Source organism: Triturus cristatus, chromosome 7 (assembly GCF_964204655.1).
Source record: "Triturus cristatus chromosome 7, aTriCri1.1, whole genome shotgun sequence".
NCBI classification, from domain to species: Eukaryota; Metazoa; Chordata; class Amphibia; order Caudata; family Salamandridae; genus Triturus; species Triturus cristatus.
In genome coordinates this window covers 794519026-794539150 of record NC_140590.1, presented here as the reverse complement: position 1 = coordinate 794539150, position 20125 = coordinate 794519026, and the positions used below count along the sequence as shown (strand labels likewise).

Sequence of the window (20125 nt, the reverse complement as noted above, 5' to 3'; positions counted from 1 at the left end):
TCACTCTCTTCCTCCTGTCCCTCATCTGTAGCCATGAGCAAGCCCATGTCTGCCCTGTCAACATTTGCTTTTAACCTGTTAACATGGAGTACCCTGTGGGGACTCCTGGGAGTTCCTAGGTCCACCAAGTAGGTAACCTCTCCCTTCTTTTCCAGGATTGTATGGGGTCCAGACCATTTGTCTTGGAGGGCTGCTGGGGCCACTGGCTCCAACACCCATACCTTCTGTCCTGGCTGAAACTCAACCAAGACAGCCTTTTGGTCATGCCAAGCTTTCTGTAAGGCCTGGCTTGCCTCAAGGTTTTTGGATGCCTTCTCCATATACTCAGCCATCCTGGAGCGGAGACCAAGTACATAGTCCACTATGTCTTGCTTAGGCTGTTTGAGAGGTAACTCCCATCCTTCCTTCACCAAACACAGTGGGCCTCTTACAGGGTGCCCAAACAATAATTCAAAGGGGCTGTAGCCAACCCCCTTTTGTGGGACCTCTCTGTAAGCAAACAGAAGGCAGGGTAGAAGGATGTCCCATCTTCGCCTGAGCTTTTCAGGTAATCCTTTGATCATACCCTTTAGGGTCTTGTTGAATCTCTCAACAAGCCCATTGCATTGTGGGTGATAAGGGGTGGTGAACTTGTAGTTGACACCACATTCCTTCCACATAGCTGTCGAGTATCCTGACATGAAGTTGGTACCTCTGTCAGAAACCACCTCCTTAGGAAACCCCACTCTGGAGAATACTCCCAGCAGGGCCCTGGCCACAACAGGTGCTGTAGTGGTCCTAAGGGGAATTGCCTCTGGATACCTGGTGGCATGATCCACTACCACCAGTATAAATCTGTGCCCAGATGCAGTGGGTGGATCCATGGGACCCACTATGTCTATTCCCACTCTTTCAAAGGGGACCCCCACCACAGGTAGTGGTATCAGGGGGGCCTTTGTTGTGCCACCTGATTTGCCACTGGCTTGGCAGGTCACACAGGAGCGACAAAACTCCTTGGTATCTTCATTCATGTGAGGCCAGTGAAAGTGAGGGACAAGTCTGTCCCAAGTCTTGTTCTGGCCTAAGTGTCCTGCTAAAGGAATATCATGGGCCAAGGTAAGAAGGAAGCCCCTAAATTGCAGAGGTATAACCAACCTCCTGGTTGCACCAGGCTTGGGGTCTCTAGCCTCTGAATAAAGGAGCCCTTCATCCCAATACACTTTATGGGTACCTTGAGCATTCCCAGCAGCCTCAGCAGCAGCCAGCTGTCTGAGGGGTTCAAGAGAGGGACAGGATAACCTGCCTCAAGTCAGCCCTTGAAGGTCCCCCTGTCCCCAGAAACTCAACCTGATCAGGTTCAAGCTCTTCAGGGACAGTTCCTTCAGGGTCCTCTAGATCAGCTTCCTGGGAAGGTTGATCATCACTCTGAGGCAGGGGGGAAGGCACAACCTTGACCCTCCTGTCCTTCTTCTTGGTAGGTGCTTGGTCCATTGTTCCAGGATCCAAGACCTGAGGTTCAGTAAGGCACTTTTTGGCCTGTGACCTGGTCACAGCAAGGACATGTGGTGATATACCTAACATCTCTGCATGTGTCCTGTACTCCACTTCAGACCATAGAGAACTCTCTAGGTCATTGCCCAACAAACATTCTACTGGGAGGTCTGCACTAACCACAACCCTTTTGAGGCCAGTTACCCCTCCCCATGAGAAGTTAACAACTGCCACACTATGTGATGTAGTGGCATTGCTGGCATTGGTCACCAGGTAGTTCTCACCTGGTATGTACTGTCCAGGGTCCACAAAGCCTGGTGTCACCATGGTGACACTGGCACATGTGTCCCTGTAGGCTTGAGCCACTTTTTTTTGATTAAAGGAGTCTGTCTGTACTTGCCCAGATTACTGGGGCTCACAGTCAGGGACAAATCTATGTCCCCATCACAGATCAGGACTGCCTGTGTAAGGGTTCTGTCTAAGTCAGAATCCCCTTCAGTTCCCATAGTGATTCCCACTACACCCTTTGTCTGGGGACCAACACTGCTAACAGTAGTACTGGGAGCAGGTGCCTTAGGGGCAACAGTGTTGGGGGCTCCACCCTTTTTACAATCACTAGTCCAGTGAGTTGTATTCTTGCAAGAGTTGCACCAGGGTTTCTTTTGACCTTCTTTCTTCTTCCCTTTAGGCTGGGACCCACCCTCTTTAGTACTAGTTTGGGGCCCTGTTGAAGACTTCTGGTCTTTAGATTTCTGATCTCCACCCTTTTGGTCTGTTTTCTTCTGATCACCCCCTTGGCCCTGGTTCTGGTTCTTTTGCTTAACCCTGGTTCTGACCCATTTGTCTGCCTTCTTTCCCAATTCTTGGGGAGAGGTCAGATCAGAGTCAACCAAGTGTTGATGCAGTTGCTGGTTTTGACAGTTATTTAAAATCTGTTCTCTCATCATCAAATTGTACAATCCTGTATAATCAGATACCTTACTTCCCAGCAACCAACCCTCCAAAGCCTTAGTGGCACATTCAATGTATTCAGACCAGTCCTGAGTCTGTGTCTTCTGGGTGTCTCTGAACATTAACCTGTACTGTTCAGTGGTTAAGCCTAACCCATCAACTAGGACACTCTTCAGGGCTCTGTAGTTTCTGACATCCTCCTCCCTGACAGTGAGGAGTCTGTCTCTGCCTCTTCCTTCAAAGGAGAGCCAGAGGATTGCTGCCCACTGGTCTTCAGGAACCTGCTGCACTTTGCAGGCTCTCTCAAGAGCAGTCATCCATTTGTGGATGTCATCCCCACTTTTGTAGGGGGGTACAACCTTAGACAGGTTCCTATTATCAAAGACCCTATCTTTGTCCTTAGGGACAATGCTGCCACCAGTGGGTATAGACCCACTCTCTTTAGGTCGCCTAGCCTTACTCAGTTTCTCTACCATCAGAGCTACTTCTAGCTCCTGTTTCCTGATTCTCAGCTGAGCTTCCTGCATTCTGGCCTCATGCTCCCTCCTCTGAGGGGTGGTCATCCTTCTCCTGGAGTGACCTTGAGAGTCTCTAGAGGCATGAGAAGCATTAGATTCACCTGAGTGATTCCTTTGCCCCCCAAGCCCCTGGTTAAGTCCACTAGGGAGATCCAATGGGGTGATCCCATTCTCAGTCCCCAGTAGCCTTAAGTTAGCTGGGCCACGTATAACACTTGGCACTGGGCTAGTTCTCCCTTCATCCTCACTACCTTCTGTATCAGTACCCTTCTCACTTTCATCCTCTGTAGTATGATTCTCATCTAAGGGGTGACTATTGGAAAGGGGTACCTCAGTAGCATCTTCAGAAGGGGGGCCTCCTGTTCCAGTCCCTAAGGGGCCTAACTGGGAGGCTTTCCTGAGAGCTTTCTGATCTTCATCAGCCTGTAAAAGCTCCCTGAGTTCAGCAGAAGTAGGATTCTTGGGCTGTTTAAGGCCCCTGATATTTGCCAACTGCCTGAGCTCATTTTGATTTAGGGTAGCAAAGAGAGTTGGTGCCCTCTGGGGGTCACTCTCGACAGAGATGGGTACCTTGGACCCCTCTGCCCCCTCCATTGCTCTTAAGTGTGGGTGGATGTGTTGCAATCTACCTACACTTGGGTTTACCTACTAAACCTATCTAGTAGTTGTAGTCAGGGTGTGCTACTCCCTTTGCTCTACAACAACTAAGTTCAGTAGAACTTAAGTATATCTAATCTTGTTTTATATGTACCTAAAGGTACCTGTATGATCTTTCAATTGGTAACAAAGAGATTACAGAGGTAAAACACAGCAAGCTCAAATCCAACCGCTGCTCACCAATGTGAGAAGTTGGCCTGGTATATGATGTTCACTAGTTAAAGTGACCACCTTGTACCATGCCAAGCAACCCTTATGGTGTGGTTGTAAGTCAACCTTTTCGGACTAGCTGCCCTAGTGATAGCGTAGGCTAAGCAGTCTTTGAGGCTAAACTCGTGAAACGTGTTAAGCAGGCTGTTTTACCAACTGTAACCCCCCTTTTATACCAATGAAAGGACACCACACAGATATATATTGAAAATATATATGTATTTATTTCTCAAAGTATCCCCTAGACTCTTTATGAGCACAGGAGCACAAATCGTTAAACAAGAATACGTTAGAATACACAGAAGTTGCACTTTATATGGATAGGCCCTGGTGGCCACTCGAACCATATACTAAAATAGTGGTATAAGTACCACGAACAGGAAAGGGAAAAGGCCTAGGGCCTCTAGAATCGCTGGGCCTACAAGGAGCTAACTTTAGTTAGTGACCAGGAGGTCCACGGGTTGCGTGTGCAGAGCAAACAGTCACACGCGGGCTCCCATAGGTTTTCAATGGGTGCGTAAAAGTTACAAAGTTACTGCAAAAAGGATCTTCCGGATGGACTATGAACTCAAGATTGGAAACACAGACACTAGAGATGTTACTCTACACTTGGGCACCGGAGTGCCAGCTTTACCTCACCCACAGGAAGCGGGTGCATAGGGCTCGAAGTGCGTCGGGTTTCTTCTATCTGTTCAATGGAGCCTGAAGACAAAGATGCTGCAGGCGGTCGGTCCAGAAGAGATGCGGTGGATCCAAGGGTGGATCGGAGTTGTAGAAGACCTGTAAGCAGAGGGGACAGTGTTCACAGTCACTAGCCAGTGACCAGCGTGGCACCAGGTGGGTACCAGGCGATGTCGGGTGCAAACAGGAGGAAAGGTGCAGCTTGTCTCTGCAGCCACGTGGTCCCTGAAGGTCGACGACGTCCAGGAGTCGGTTCACAAGCTGTCCCACGCAGGCTCTCGCTGTCGGCGACTTGATTGAAGCAAACAAGCCTTGGCAAAAGCAATTGTTGTGGAAAACGAAATAAGCTGATGGTTCTGACCAGCAAGGTCAGAGGGACTGCTCCTTTGGAGGGGAGCAAGGGCCAGTCTGAAGCAACCAGACCAGCGGTGTAGTTCTTGAAGTTCGTCGCCAAGATGGCCACTAGCCAACGGGCCAGCAACCGGTTAGGCGCGTCGAGTGGCAAAATGCAGAGGGGCCCCACGCAGATCGTGGAGATGCTGGAGGGCTCACCTTTGGTGCAGATGCTGCTCGGGTGTTGGGCTTCTCAGGACCCAAAGCACAACTTAGAGGGAGCCTCGGTTGTCGCGCTTGCAGCTTGTCGTGGTCTTTTCAAGATGGCTGGCTCCACGTGTCTCGGTGCCTCCACGGGTTCCTTCTTTTCAGGGACTGTGGATTGGGCGGTGAAAGGTCTGGAGGTCCAGGTCTTGTCAGTCTCTGGGCTCGGGCTCCGGCGGGAGGCGGCGGCAAAGCAGACGTTGATTCGCTGGGTGGTGCTTGCGTTAGCAAGGTGGTCACTCCCTGACCACAGGGGAGATTGGCTTCAGTCCTCTGTGCGGCAGAGCGTCGAAGTTCCCGTCTTCTTCTTGTAGTTAAGTTGATTCCAGGATGTCTAAAGTCTTAGGACACAGCTCCTACCTTTATTCGGATTCTAGGGGCCGGACTACCTGCTAGGTCCCTCCCTAAGGGTGGGACCAGGAAGGGGGGTGGCTACACCCCCAATCCTTTGTCCAGCTCGCCCCGGGTCCAGGGCTGGTGTGCCCCAGGACCGGTTTGAACTGGCATATGCACCGAGGCTCCTTGTGAGCCTCAGGCATGTCTGGTTTCGTTCAAGCCCTACCTGACCAATACACAAAATCCTGTCTGGGGTGGTGCATGCACCTCCCCTGGCAGGAAACCCTTTGTCCACACCTCCCAAGCTGGAAGGACTCCTAGCAGCAGGAGGGCAGACTTGTGTCTGTGGTGGCAGCATCCATTTTGTGGAACTGAGGCTATGTCTGATTTTACCCGGGTTTCAGGTACTGTACATGTCGTGTCCCTCTAGAAGGGTGGAATGCTAACCCCGTCGCCAGAATTGGCGAGGGGTTAGTATTCCAATTCGTATGACACCTTACTCGACATGTTTTGATAAAGCCAAACCAAAGATAGCATTTAACCGCGAGGTTCATAATGCACTTAAGAGTATATGGTATGACGATATCTGGAAACAGTAGAAGGAAGTTGTTCCGACCACTGCAGACAGGCTCAGCTCATGCCAGAGCACCATCTCACATGGAACCGAGCACTCTGCCTTCAGGATTGTCAAGGCCTGCTATAGGAGTGGCTGATAGGTTACCATGTGTTCCATTTAAGGTTAGGTATAGGTATACTACACCTAAGTAAGAGGTGGTTACGCCAACTTACCCCAGCTGAGTGATCAGCCAGTTGTGTCAAATTTGTTAGGCCAGGCCAGGGGAGGCACAATACATGCTTCAGCCCCTGGTAGGCCTTAGATACACCAATGCCCTGGGTACCTAGTGTACACTGGTACAGGGGCTCACAGGGTGATCCACTTCCAATTGGTTATGCACCTAGGGTGCATAGTGTAAATTTAGTAGAGAGAACAGCAGGCTGGGGGTCTGGTTGGCAGGCCCACAGCCTCAATATGTCAAAAACCAGTGAAGCAAAAAGCAAAAATTTGGGGTGACCATAGGATAGCAGACCCTACTCTCCTACACTGGTGCTAGCACCACTTACTACAGATATAGGTTTACCTATAGCTGAGGTCACTGCACTTAAAAGCTAAAAGTCACCCCTAAGGCAGGCCTTTTAATCCTGAAGGCAGGGTGCTCAGTTCTAAGTGTGAACATCCCTACTACCTTTGGAGTCCATTCTCCAGGGTTGTAAGTGCATCAGCCATTATGATACATAGAGTGGTCATGCCTCATTGAGCGATGACAATCTCTAAACTAGCTGTAACAAACTCTGTTGTGTTTGGTATCCAACATGTTGGAATCATACCCCCACACCGTAAACGGTGTGGAAGGTATGATTCCATGCACTGTAAAGCTCCTCCAGGAGGCCCTCAGTGCTTCTGGTACCAGTCTCCTAGACCCGGACAGCAGAACATGGCTGCTGCCGACCAGAGACATGATTCTGCCCTCCTGCTGTTGAGCCAAGTTTGAGCAGGGGAAGGTAGGACAATAGGTATCCTACCACAGGGAGGTGTGACCACCTCCCAGACAGGGCTTGGTGTAATGGGGCAGGGTGGGAGCGCTTTCCAGCGCCCCTCTGCTTGAGAGACACATTTGGTGCCCTCCTTGCATAGTCCAGTTCAAACCAGCTCAGGGAGCCGTTTGCTCCCGCTCTGGTGCGAAACTGGACAAAGGACATGAGAGAATCCGCCCCACTGTCCAAACCCCTCCCCTGGGAGGGAACCCTGAACCGTGCCAATCCTTTCCTTGTGGTTCTTTAGAGCTTACCTGTGGGTGGGTCCCTAGATTCGTCGTGGGACAAGATTCATATCAAGACACCACTTAATCTTCGACCGTCTGGGCACTCTAGACTTCGCTCTGGGTATCAAGACTGCAACTGGGAAGACTCCTGCTGTTCCTGCTCTCGTCGCCCTGCTCATCTGCTGCAACATCCGTGCCTGTGCTCCATACAGGAACCTTCCAAGACCTGTGGGCATCCAAGACACCTGAAGGAATCTCCTTGGAGTGAAGAAATCACTTCCCTGCATCTGCAGGCACCGCAACGAAGCTGACTGGTCTGCTGATTCTGGGCTCCCACGGACTCCCAAAGGCTCAGCAACACAGGTGGTGGTTCTTCACATCCCTCAAGGCCTGCCCTGTCCTCTCGCTGAATTTAAGGCCAGTATCCCTCGTCAGAGCTGCAGGAACCGAACCCCTGTGCATTGTGTTGACTTGCTGTTGCAAAGGCTTGTTGGCTCTCCTCCTCAGAGATCTTCAGGCTCCAAGTAGGCTCCACCTCAAGCATCTCCAGTGTCCAAGATCTTTGTCCTCGCCACACTAATCTCTTGCACTGTGTGGCCTGCATCTTTGGTGAGCTGCTCAAGGTCCTCTTGTGACTCCAGTGCTTCCGGCCTGTGGGTCCATTTGAGGGTCTTCTTTGATTTCAGTGGGCTCCCCTGATTGTTCGGGCCTGGTCTGACTCCCCTGCTGATAGTGGTGAGTCACCTGGACCTTGCTGGTCCTGATTCTGCACCTTTTTCGCTTGCCACGTTGTTTGCGGTTGCCAAGGCTTGTTGGTGCTCCCGATGGACACTGACACCTCAACCTTTGACATCGGATAGCTCATGAACGGCTCCTGGTCTTCAACAGCGCCGCCTGTTCCTAACAGCTGCAGCTCCAAAGCAACTGTCAACTCTCCTGCAACACCCGACATCGGTGGGCATTCGACTTCCGTGCCCCCTGGTCACTCTCGAGTGACATAGACTCTGCCCTGCCTGCTTGCAGGTACTTCTCATCTTGAGTCCATCTTCGTATTCCACTGGACACTTTCCACTTCTTCGCCAACAACATCTTCCTGAAGTCCTCCATTGAATTTGACTGCAGTTGCCGACACCACTTCGCACCTATGCACCTGGCTTTCTTTTTGTAGATATCCTGGTTACTAGGGTATCCATGGGTGGGGTGGCTCTCCAACCTTCTGTCTCTCACAGGGCTTCTTCGGGGTCCACTGGGAAGGGTCCTATTTCTTTAAAGTTGCAACCACGACTTACCCATTGACTTGAATTGAGCCTTCGGTCGTGTTCCCACTTTGCACACGGCCTCCATGGGGTTCCTGGTTACTTACCTCGGGTGGTTCCTTGGGTCCTCTGTATTTCTACGTCCTCTGGGTACAGGCTTTACTTGAGTAGTGGTTTGCATCCCTCTATTTTAGTATATGGTTTGGTCCCCCCCGGAGACCACTGTGTAATACGTGCTTCTTACCTGTTTTCTTTGCCAAGTATTGTGTGCATTTCGTATATCTCTGGGTAGGAGATATTTATATGTGTTAGTAAGTGTCTTGTAATAAATGCATATTTTTATAAATACACTGTGTGGTTCTTTTTCACTTCATCTACACCAATAAGATTATGTTCTGGTAAAACAAGCTGCTTTACACTCCTTCCGGACTAAGCCTGAAGGCTGTTCTCCACAGCTACTCCTTAAAGAGCTTTCTAAGGTTGTCCAAGACCACTAAAGTCACCATAAGGGTTGTCTAGATTAGTGCTACACTTGTATAAGTGAGCACCATATACTAAGCCAGCTTCTCACTCCGTATACCCACTGTAAGATAGTACCCTCGTTTTTCATGGTTGCCCCCATTTTTTGCCAAACTGCGGATGTACTTTGACTGAGTGTGCCCTGGGTTCCTGCCAAACAGGTACCCAGGGCCTATGTGCTTTCCACAAAACTGCATTTCAACAAAACCCAATTGGCACTCTTTGGCCACATGTCAGTCCCTTGTAAATGGTACCAATGGTACCAAGGCCACTGTGGCCAAGGAAGACCTCTAAGAGCTGCAGCACTTATTGTGCCACCCTTAGAGGCCCTGTACCTTCACACACTGCCATTGCAGGCTGCATGTTTTGGTGCAGAACAAAGTGAAGAGTCGACATGGCACACATCCCTGTGTGCCATGCTTACAACCCAATTGCCCTGGCATAGGTCAGCTACCCCTCTAGCTGGGTGCACTATACCAGTGGTGAGGGTACAGATGCATGAGCCCTGTATCCCTACAGTGTCTAAACCAATTCCTAGACATTGTAAGTGCAGTACTGCCATTAAGAGTGTATGGTGCTGGGAGTTTGTCATTACAAACTCCACAGCACCATGATGGCTTTGCTAAAAACTGGGAAGTTTGGTATCAAACTCCCCAGCACATTAAACCCACACTGATCCCAATGTGGGATTTAATGAAAAATGCACACAGAGGGCATCTTAAAGATGCCCCCTGAAAAATGACCTAACACTAGTGTCATGGCTGAGTGGTTTTACTTACCTGTAACGCCCCTAAATCTAGTATTTAGGGGCAACCCCAAACATTGCCATCTCAGAGAAGAATGAACAAGAAAAAGAGAAGAAGAAGGACGAAGAAGCTATGCTGAAACTAAGAAAAGGAGGACGCCCACTGACTTGGTCCCAGCCCTACCGGCCTGTCCCCACCTTGACTGTGTCCAACAAAATCCCGGTGTGTCCTGCAGGAATCAGCCTCAAGAACCCGAAGGACCTGCCCTGCCTTCCAAGCCACCGGATTTGCTCATCCAGAGACTTAGGCCCCAGCCAAAACCACGAGTCTGCACTACTCTGCACCCAACACCCACAGCCCAAGTTTGAGGTCTCTCCGGTGATCCTTATCTGAGATATGGTGATCGCTGACCTCCCTCGAATCTCCAAGTGAAGCCTGCAGCCCCTTTCTGGAGGTTCCCCCTGACCGTGACCAGAGCTGGTAAGAAAACCTGACGTCTAAAGACACCCCTGCACCCGACGTCCCACGGCCTTGGGTGGCCCCACAGATGGTGTCCCAGCATCCCAACTTACCTCTCCAACCGGTGGTCACCTCCAGAAGATCTTCATCCCAAAGCCTGCAGTCTTTGTTGCAGCCAGAGAATCCCCATTGAAATCACCGGGGCACCCGACGCCAAAACAGCACCCTCCACCCAGCCGCCCCTGCGGGTGTACTTTGGGTGCTAACTCGGATCCCCCTTTGACCTGAGCCTAACACCAGGAGCTTTTCTTTCTCAACCTTGTGGCCTGCTCATGAGCAGCCACCAACCGGAGGCCCCCTATTCCCTATTGGATAACATTGGGCCTCAGCACTCTAGACCCGGCCGCCATAGTGCCACTGAGGGTGTTTCAAGAGTGCATCCTTGACCATGGGGGAACCCTGGTTCTTACCCCAGAATACCAACTCCCACAAATAACTACTGGGGAAAAGGCCGCCCGTAATACTACTAAAAATCTATCAAGCGAAATGCGTCAGCACAGCCATTTACGGGGCGGCCATTTGGGGCTTCCATGATTGTGCTTCGTTACAATACATTGAAAACGGGTTTTTAAGGTATATCCTGGGGGTTCCAGCTAGCACTTCAGTTTTTAACTGCCATAGCGAGCTCGGAGTCGTCTATATTTCTGACTTAATTAAAATCCAACCAATCTTGTTATGGCACAGAATCTGGACTTCATTTAGCACCGGCTTAAATAGGGACATTATAATGGACGCCATGAGTTTGGATAATGCGGACAAAATACCCTGGCTCAAGTATGTCAAAACGTTCAAGCATGATATTGGTCGCCCAGACTTTTATTTTTTACCTGAAAATATGAATTCTTTTAATCGAAAGGACCTCAAAAAAACTTGCATGACTCCCTTAGAAGAAGTCAGGCTAGCCCATGAATTGAATAAAATCAAGGTGATTAATAACCAAATTATTACTGTAACATGCGAGATCCAACCATACCTAGCATGGGTTGCAGGAGGGTATGACAGATATTTGCTATCCAGATTTAGATTTGGGTCTTTTTATCGCCTTACCACCCACCCTAAAACTAATGATTGGTCGAGGGAACTTTGCTGCTGCCCATGTGACAATACGTCACTGCAATCTACTATACATGTTATTTTATTTTGTAAATTTTATATTAATGAAAGGCGCAGATGGTTGATTCCCTTTTTAAAACAAGGTGGATGGAGGCAATGCCGCCCTGCACTTATGTATTTACAGAAGCTGGAAAACTGTTATTGCATTGGTTCAGTGTTGGGTTTTTTAAAGGGCGTGTTACGAGCTAGAAAATGTGTAAATAATTAAATCTTCAAATTCGACACAGGTTGGAATCAGTCAGGGCGACATTACTTGTTCATGAAACTTTTCCTCTTTTGGATCAGATGTATTTTATGAATATATTTTTATCATCTCTAACACGTTCTGTATTTACAGTATAACGATGTACCTTATATGTAACCAATGCTTCTATTTTTAGCTGCTGTTCTTATTAATATGTTTGCTTTTATGATTTTAATTTTCAAAAATCGAATAAAGCTTGGTTTGATTTGATTTGAACTAATTAATTGTAAATCGATAACTTAATATCCTTCCATGAGATTGCATTGATTGTTTTTCTTGAAAAGTGTTGTGTGGAGTTGGTTTTGTATGAGAACTTGAAAAACTGCAAATAACTAAAAACTGCTTTACTTACCTTTTCTCTAGGAAATGTCCCAGTGTGATTTCTAGGCATATCACACTGAGTAGAAAAAGTAATCTGTAAAGTAATCTAACAGTAATTTCCACTGTATTAAAAGTATTTAGAAAGTATTTAGAAACCTGTAACATTAAACTTGCTTGTATTGTTCAACCTTCCTTGAAAATTACCATTTACACTTACCTGTACCAGGCTTGCTTGGTTCTAGAAAATAAATATAACTAAATAAAATTTTTATACAAGCAAATTGGTCTGAGTTCAGTCTTTGAGTGTGTGGCATCATTTGCTGCCTGAGTTTGTACAACAAATGCTTAACACTTCCCCCTGATAAAGCCTTAATGCTCACCCACACTACCACAAATAGAGAGTAAGGTGCTATCTACTTTTACCTCTGCCTACCTTTGGGGTTCCACTGGACTCTGTGCACACTATGTCTATGTCTATGTATTGGTATTTGTAAGGCGCATATATCACCCGAAGGTCTCATAGCGCCAGCAGACACTCAGTGGTAAGATGTAAGATAGGCAGAATTTAGAAAAGCCATGTTTTTAGGAGTTTACGGAATTTCTGATGGCTGGGTTCCAGTCTTAGGTGTAGGGGAAGAGCATTCCAGCTTTCAGGAGCAATTTTAAAGAAGGACCTGTCCCCATTTTTGACAGTTCGTACTTTTGGCACCCTTAAGAGGTGCGAGCTAGAGGATCTCAGAGTTCTCGTTGGATGATAGTCTATAAGTTTATTTGCTAGATAGACAGGGCCACTATACCTCATTTTTGTAAAGGATATACAGAGCCAGCTTCCTACACCCACCCAGCCTAACAAGGTGAAGTAAACCAGGCCCGCCAGCGGTGTACCTCCATGATGGGACCAGAGGGGCCCCTGTGACGGGCGATCAGGGGTCTGACTGTGGGAGGATGAAGGGACTAGTGTCCCCTGCGACAGCCTCTGGCACGCCCTGGGAGAGCTCCAGTGTGAGTGACGTTCAAGTGACCCTCAGACAGGCATAGCCTCATAAGGAACCCAGGCTGCAAGGTGCCTTTTAATTATCGATTATCAATGTGTCCTATAATTCACAGTAATTCTTGCATCTATCCGCGTTCTTCCTCGATGCGTGAGCCAAGTGATCCATTTCCAAGAGTCACAGGCAAGTTTTGCAATGTTCTCCCATCTGCAGTCAAAGTCGGCCTCCATGAGTTAGAGTGTTTCCAGATACTCTGCCCTGTAGCCTCATCCTGCCACCACGACAGGCGGGCAAGTGAGAGGTTACCACTGCAGCAGAAGCAGGCAGCTCCACCACTGGCCCACCTGGACAGGGCCACATGAGTCTCGAAACCCCAGCCTGGCCACACCAGACTAGGCCACAGGTACCTGACAATGAGGGAGGGTTGCTCCATCTGCACATCATCCATCTGCCACCCACTTCGTCCCGTGAGAGCCAGGGCTTGACCCCTGCACTTTGAGAGTCCATCATGTTTAGAAACTTGCAATAAATGACTGTCCATGCAGTGATATAATCTGATGTACTAAGGTGAAACGCTTCCGCATATTAAAGAAATACTTTTTTGAATTTAGAAGAGACTTTATCATTTTATTACATTATGTTTGTTGCATGTTATACGTGCCTGATGTTTTCATGGCTTGGCTCATGCATGCAGTCTTAGAGCCTAGTCAGTTCAGTTCAAATAACTTTATTCGATTCTTTAGAATCATAAAAGTTTACATATATACATAATTAAAACAGTTAAAACCATTAAAAAGTTTCCTCATGTTCCCTTCCATAAGTCTTGGTGTACCAGTAAAAATGTAATCAACTTTTAAAATCATCATACCCCTCCCCAACATAGTTTGTACAATTGACTAGTTCTAAATGATACCTACAAAGATTTAGATTCCTTTTCACAATTCATTACGTTTTCTGATCGAGAGTGCAATTCTAATAAACCTAAGTACTGCACTTAAGATTGCAGTTGTAGACAATGACCTCAAGTAGTCAAAGCCTTCTTGATAGGAACAGGTCTGAATAGCTTTCAGTACAGGCTTAATAAAGCGTGCTCTTGGATCTGCATAGAGTGAGCAAAACAGCATAAAGTGCATTGTGCTTTGTTTGGCCAGATTGTTACAAGGACAAGGGGCTAGTCTCTCACACCAGCCAGCATGTTTAGGATAGGCCAATAGAAAGTGCAGAGTGCCCAACCGAAATCTAGTCAACAAAAAACGTGATTGTACATGTAAGGTAAAAAGACAGATAAAATTGCTGATGTCTTAACACCCCACCATCTAACATGCCCCGGTCCTGATTAGACATACTTAATTCAATACGGTATGCATTTTTAATGATCGTTTTCATGTTAGGTTGGATGGTATCTGGATTGTTGTAATATTCATCTAGGCCAATTTTATAGAATGTATCCTTGACATAACATAGCCAAGGGAGTGACATTGCGTTATCCAAGTTCATACAGTCCTTGAGGATACTCCTAGAGAAAGTCCGATCTTCTGAGGACCAGATTTTCACCCACAAGATCAGTGGTGCGATATTTATACTATCTTTCACATATTCCAGGCCCACCTCGGAATGACAAAATGATGTTGAGGAGCTACTAAGAATCATTAATAATCTTTTTAAAAATGTATTCTCTAAAACCTGAATCTGGTAACTCTTATGGTAACCCCATACTCCGGCTCCATAGGTAGCCACTGATCAACATTTTGACTTGTATAGAGTTATCATTTCAGCTACCGGCTTGTGTCCTAATTTACAAGCGAAACGAAACAGCCCCTCTATAATTCTACTGGTCTGTTGGGCCCTTGTCAAAACCAGGTTATCCCACTTCAGTTTATTATTAAAAACGTTACCTAAATAAGTAAAATTGGGCACCTTCTCAATAGTATTTCCTTTCACAATGAATTTCTTAGTTTTGTTTTTTTCTGGACCACAGACCATGACAAAGGATTTACAAAAAATTTACTTTAAGATTCAATGCTTGCATAAAATCAGTGAAGGCAGTCAGGGCTTTTTGTATGCTGTTTAATCAGGAAGGATTCAAGGCCATTTAGTATATACAAGAAATAAAAAGGGGGCCAGGATACAACCCTGGCGGACTCCCTCCGTAGAGGCAATGGGTCGAGTCTTCTCCCCTCCTGGGCCAAAGCGAACAGCTACGGGGTGGATTTATGCAGCCTGCGTAGCAGGGTGATGAGGGGTTCTTCAAACCCCATTTCTGCCATCATCGTCCATAGCTTTCCCCTACTCACAGTGTCAAATGCACTGGACAAGTCCATGAATGCCAGGTGAATCGAAACCCCCCTGGCCATCATGTACTTGCACATGATCAGGGAAAGGTTAAGACACTGCTCGTTTGTTCCCATCCCCTTTCTAAAATCGTATTGGGTATCAGCCATTAGACCTGATGCATTAGCCCATGATTCCAATCTGGCTAAGATCACCCTCCCATGACCTTGCACATAGAGTCTATCAGGGAAATTGGCCTGAAGCAGGTGGGGTCGTTCCTATTACCTTTTTAAAAAATTGGTACCACCACCGCTTCCTTCCATGAAGATGGGATATGGCCGACTATTACCGCCTTAAAAACATTAAGCAACAGGGGCGCCCATAATTGGAGATTGCTTTTAGGCTAATCTAAGGGAACTCCATCTGGACCTGGCGCTTTTAGAGATATGCCCTTAACTATCGCATCTTAGACCTCACTCAAGGATAGTGTTAAGCTTAGTTCATATGCCGTTTGTGGATTAATACCTGTCTCATCCCTTTGCTCTTCTATTGATATGCCCCGTGGATTAAATATTTTTAAAAAATGAGCTTCGCCTGTTATGGTCGAGTCAATGCTCTTGGCATCATTAGAGAAGAGCGGGCGATTTATAATCTCCCAAAAACTCTTCGAGTCCTTGAGTGTGGTGGCTCTCTCTAGATCCTCCCAGGCTGTTCTTCTTAAATCATTTTTACTGCAGTTAATAGCTTTTTTATAAGTTTGTCTCGCTATCTTTATCAGAGCCATATTCCGAGGAGCCATTTGCAGGGCTTTCTTAAGTCCTCTTTGTGCCCTTGAGCACTCTGCATTAAACCACCTAATTTCAGGTAAGTCCCGTTTCTTAATTGGCTTATTGAATTTTTAGGCCACATCTACACAAATTGATTCAAAAGCCTGAATGACTGTGTCTGGGGGGGAATCAAAGTTTTGGCAGGTCATAAATGTACTTTAATTTTCTTTAATGATGGTCTCCTCGAATTGCTTTGAGTCTATTAAATTCCATTTGAGCCTTACCCCCTGGTAGGTTGGAAGCTGGACAGAAGGATTACTATCCAAAGAATTCAACATGCAAAGGTCGTTTACCAGAATGATAGTGTTTAATGTATCTCCCTGTGGTGTATGCTTAAAATGCGGCACAGGTTCGTTTTCCATGTCAACTACACCACATACTCTGTGTGAGCTATATTGGCTAGCGGTACAGTTGAAATCCCCCGCCCAAATTATACACAGGGGTTGGAATTTCGCAGCCACGTTATCAATCTCCTCTTTAAGTATATAATGACCTCAGTATTGTTTGGGTCAAAAATATTATAGTACCAATTAATTAATAAAGTTATAGTATCAGTTAAATTAAAGATTAAAATAAGCTGGTACCAATCGGCATTTATTATATTCTCTATCTTTATCGAGCCATACTTAAGCTAAATGAAAGTCACTAAACCTCCCTTATCTCTTCCTGCAATTGATGGAATTGCATGAGTATTTAATGAACAATATCCATCGATAGTGACATCGACACGGCTCCAAGTTTCCTTAAGACAGATAATGTCAAATGTCTTCACATATTGCAACCAAGCCTCGTCTGTTAATTTTGAAAAAATACCCGCAATATTCCATGATGTAAACCTAAAAGGCTTTATATTCGAATTCTGAACTCTGGGAACCTCATAAGCACTATCAGTATCATTAAGGTTCAGGTCCCTAGATGCCTCTTCGGTGTTATCATTGACAATTATATCCTCCATATCAATTTTTGGGTCCTACCCCGTAGTTCCTACATACTCAATGTTCGAATACTAGGGGATGCGCTATGTTATCATAGCAAATTATAGATGGAATAACCGCTATACAACCTAATTCCCCAGTAACAGTCTCTGAGGTACTAACCGGTACAGCAATTTTCCCTATATTATTCCGGGCTGGGGTCAGTCAATCTATTTCTGCGAGATCGTTCAATACCTCAAAACGGTTGGGATGGAGCCAGGGAGGAGGAAGGAGATGCTGTGTTGCCCACTACAGGTTTACCTTCTCCTACTGTATTCCATCCAGCTCCTGGTGGCTGGTAAAAGAACCCCAAGGGAAAGACAGACATCCCCCTCACACCCTCAAAACAGTTCTCTGTCCTATTTAGTATGGTCCTAACTAACCCTGGAGATCTAAAAGTCAACACGATACAATCTCCCCGAAATAGATTTGTTAGATTTCCCCACCCAGCCTATGCGGCGGGCCATTTGGAATTTAGAAAATAAATGCTTATTATCAATATCTGTCCTAATACTCAAAAAGTGAAGCAAATGTATTCCTTAGTGTTGACCAATGCTCAATGTCTCCAGACGATAGTGTTGGAACATTGGCCAACACCACAGTATAAGGTGTTGCCTCTGTAGGTAAATGTAAATTAGGGTGCGGGGGGCTAAAAGGTCTTTGACCAAAGAACTGCTCCTCTATTGCTACTACATTTTGTGGTCCGTCTGTTTGATTAATGTCAGACTTATCTTTTGGGGTTTTTCTTGATATATTTGCAGTCTGGCCTTGAATGTGGGTCAGCCCTTCTGACCGACATAATGTGTCAGTGCCATTGATAGGGTGATGTACGACCCTTGAGTAAGAGGGGCCAGCCTGGCTCGCTGGTCTAGGGGCAGATTCAGGGTGCTGCGTGTTACCATTCTTAACAATACCCCCGGCCACATTTTGTCCACCGGCTACAGAAGCTACAGAGGTACTTAACCCCTTCAGTGCCCCGCCCTTTCCCCCTCCTGTGCCGGGCCTTTCATTAGCGGGCGGGGTCCATGACGAGATAGTCTCGTCATGGGCACAGCGCAACCGTGCTCCATGACGAGACTATCTCGTCATGGGCATAGAAGAGGTTAACACAGGTTTTACCAAACTGTTTATCCTACCCTCAATATCAATTAACTTTTTTAGTATAGGATCTAAGTGGGCTGAGATTACAAGTTCCAATTTTTTCATGAAAGAGTCCCTCTCTTGAATAGGAGGAGCTCCCAATGTTGCAACATTGTTCAATACTTGAGAAGCCCCTTGATTACAATCTAAGTCAAGAGATTTACTCCTGGAACCAGAAGGGTTTACAGAAGGAAAAACTCTTGTTTACTTTGTTTTTTTGGTTTGTTCGAAGCATGCCCCTTTCTTTTTTGGGGGGGATGTGCATTACTGATTCCATGGTTAATTTTTGTATTTTGACCTCGAGTAACAACGCACGGTCTCAATGGAGTGTCCATTTTTTCGATTTCAACCGAATATTTTCAGAACCGGGTGACTGTATGGTAACAATTTGTGAGGGACCCATTTCCAGGTTCTATTGTGTCGCAGAAGTGACAAGGGCAACAGGAGTAACAGGGGCAATGCGTTGTTGAAAATGTTGTGGGTCCAAGGACAATCTGCGTTCTGTCAACTCGATTTCGTGGATGAGGGCCGACTCAGCCCTCAACAGAAAGGCGTTCAGTGTCCCAACTACCCCTTGCCCATTTCCAGATTTAGGTCTCTTCATCATATATGGCCTTGACCCTACTTTATCAGTATATCAATATGAGCAGTATAAACAATGTCAGAGTCAGTACCAGAGTACCACAGTACCACAATAGGATGTAACAGTACCTTCTGGGGTGATTTTAGGGCCAGATGTTAATAACGTGGCTCAGCCCAGCCTCAGCCTCTGTCGGACTATGACGGGCTAAGATGGGCCCGTGTTCTGCTTTTGATGGCGTCACCGCCCCTCCAGGGGCCGGGAGGAAAGTGCAGGCGTGATTAGGGGTCCAAGGACAGCAACATAATTATGGTGCCTGTGCTCAGGGTCTAGCAGAACAATCACCATACCCCTATGATGTGCATCCTGAGGTATCACAGCAGACCCTCCTCTCTCTCAGGCCGCCCGGTGATCAAACAGGAAGAGCACCACTTCTCCGCAACTCTCTGAAGTGTCGCTCAGTGTGCCCCTGTTGTCAATATCATTACCGCTATGTCGGTCTCGGCGCCTCTCCACTTGTCATCGGAAGCGCGCTCAAAAGCCTTGGGATAACGTCCTTCAGCTCTCTGAAGCGCCGTTCTTGTCAGTGCACCGGGGCTTCAGTCCTCACATCCCCAGGTTGTAGCGAAGCGCCGTTCTTGTCAGTGCGCCGGGGCATCAGTCCTCACATCCCCAGGTTGTAGTGCACCTCCAGTGCCGTCAGGGCTCTCTGCAGACGTTTATGGCCGCCGTCTTGCTCCTGCTCCTGGAGGCGAAGCCGTCAGATCAGAAATCCGCACTGGTAAGCCTGGGTCACCAGCCGCTCTCCTAGTCAGATGCTTGGTTCGGCTCTGGCATGGCACACCCTGATTATTTGCTGCCGGTTGTATGACAGAACCCCGCATGCATTTACCCTGCATGCCTTTACAACGCAGTCACTACCCCAACTATGATGTTACCATGTGTTACTTTACCACGCAAGGTGTTACAAAGAATTGCCTTGGGGGGCACTGGACTTTGGAATAGTATAAATTACAATTCCAACTCCGGTCTTTGCAACTGTAGGGAAGGTGCTGGACTTACAATCCAACACCAGTCCAACAACGCCCTCCCCTAAAGAAAGTCGTCGTAACGACTTGAGGGTTAAAGGAGCGCTCAGTAACATTGCAGTCGGGATAGTGACTGCGTTGTAAAGGCAGTTCGTTATTCTGACTGCGGGATAAAGGATGTTTCCCTTGCTGGCATACCCACCTCTATTTGTAAGTTAGGCTTAGTACATGGGGTTGTCAGTCACGTGATAAAATGATCTGTAAAATGCGAGGACGGAAACATGGAGCCCTTCCTATATGCACCAATTTGAAAACTCAACCATCAAGGCTTCTCTTAGCAGAGATGAATAAGAGT

The 20125-nt window shown here is 47.1% G+C and overlaps 1 pseudogene; it reads right to left on the bottom strand.

Moving 5' to 3' along the window:
• Positions 1-12976: 12976 nt before the first annotated feature.
• On the bottom strand, positions 12977-13129 carry LOC146810590 (5.8S ribosomal RNA; annotated as a pseudogene).
• Positions 13130-20125: the final 6996 nt, after the last annotated feature.